Source organism: Pollachius pollachius (assembly GCF_949987615.1).
Source record: "Pollachius pollachius genome assembly, chromosome: 13".
Taxonomy (NCBI): Eukaryota; Metazoa; Chordata; class Actinopteri; order Gadiformes; family Gadidae; genus Pollachius; species Pollachius pollachius.
Genome location: NC_136946.1, coordinates 8,060,714 through 8,062,124, shown reverse-complemented (window position 1 = coordinate 8,062,124; position 1,411 = coordinate 8,060,714). Strand labels below are relative to the sequence as shown.

Here is a 1,411-nt window from a genome sequence, read left to right as displayed (position 1 = left end):
TACATGTTTCTTCTCAGAAACGCCAATCCCAACAGCAACTCCAATGACAGCAGCAACAACAACTACGCCAACTCCAGCTACAGCACCCTCAGTTACAACTACGGATTATTTTGTCACAGGTATAGTCAAACTTTCCATATTTGATCTTATGATAAAATTAACAGCACTTTGCTCATCACCAATAACTTTTCGCCCCAGTATTAAGCTTTCCCTGATTCTTGCGGTTATGCATGGTTACAAGTAACATGTTCCTTCTCAGAAATGCCAATCCCAACAGCAACTCCAACGACAGCAGCAACAACAACTACGCCAACTCCAGCTACAGCAACCCCAGTTCAAACTACAGCTTATTTTGTCACAGGTATGGTCACACTTTCCATATTTGATCCTATGATAAAAGTAACAGCACTTTGCTCATAACGAATATCTTGTCGCTTTGCCCTGATTCTTGCACTTATGCATGTACAAATACATCGTTAAAAGTAACATGTTCCGTCTCAGAAATACCAACTTCAATGACGGCAGCAACAACAACTACGCCATCTGCAGCTACAGGACCCTCAGTTCCAACTACAGGTTATTTTGTCAAAGGTATGGTCACACTTTCCAATATTGATCCTGTGATAAAAGTAACAGCACTTTTCTCATAACAAATAACTTGTCGCTCAAGTATGTCGCTTTTCCCTGATTTTTGCATTTATGCATGTACACATACATCGTTACAAGTAACATGTTCTTTCTCAGAAACGCCAATCCCAACAGCAACTCCAACGACAGAAGCAACAACAACTACGCCAACTCCAGCTACAGCACCCTCAGTTCCAACTACACATTATTTTGTCACTGGTATAGTCACACTTTCCATATTTGATCCTATGATAAAATTAACAGCACTTTTCTCATAACAAATTACTTCTCGCTCAAGTATTTCGATTTTCCCCTATTCTTGCGCTCATGCATGTACAAACACATAGTTTCAAGTAACACGTTCCTTCTCAGAAACGCCAACTTCAATGACAGCAGCAACAACAACTACGCCAACTCCAGCTACAGCATCCTCAGATCCAAGTACAAATGATTTCGTCAAAGGTATGGTCAAACTTTCCATATTTGATCCTAAGATAGAAGTAACAACACTTTGTTCATAACAAATAACTTCTCGCTTAAGCATGTCGCTATTCCCTGATTTTTTCACCAATGCATGTACAAATACATAGTTACTAGTTACATGTTTCTTCTCAGAAACGCCAATCCCAACAGCAACTCCAATGACAGCAGCAACAACAACTACGCCAACTCCAGCTAGAGCACCCTCAGTTCCAACTACGGATTATTTTGTCACGGGTATAGTCAGACTTTCCATATTTTATCGTATGATAAAATTAACAGCACTTTGCTCATCACCAATTAC

At 39.9% G+C, this 1,411-nt stretch overlaps 1 long non-coding RNA gene across 1 annotated transcript; it reads left to right on the top strand.

The window, feature by feature from the left end:
* Positions 1–256: 256 nt before the first annotated feature.
* LOC307084974 lies at positions 257–1,069 on the top strand. The gene is made up of 4 exons (XR_013812341.1): positions 257–361; positions 502–591; positions 745–846; positions 1,000–1,069. It is a non-coding gene; the product is annotated as an uncharacterized lncRNA (long non-coding RNA).
* The last annotated feature ends 342 nt before the right edge of the window (positions 1,070–1,411 follow it).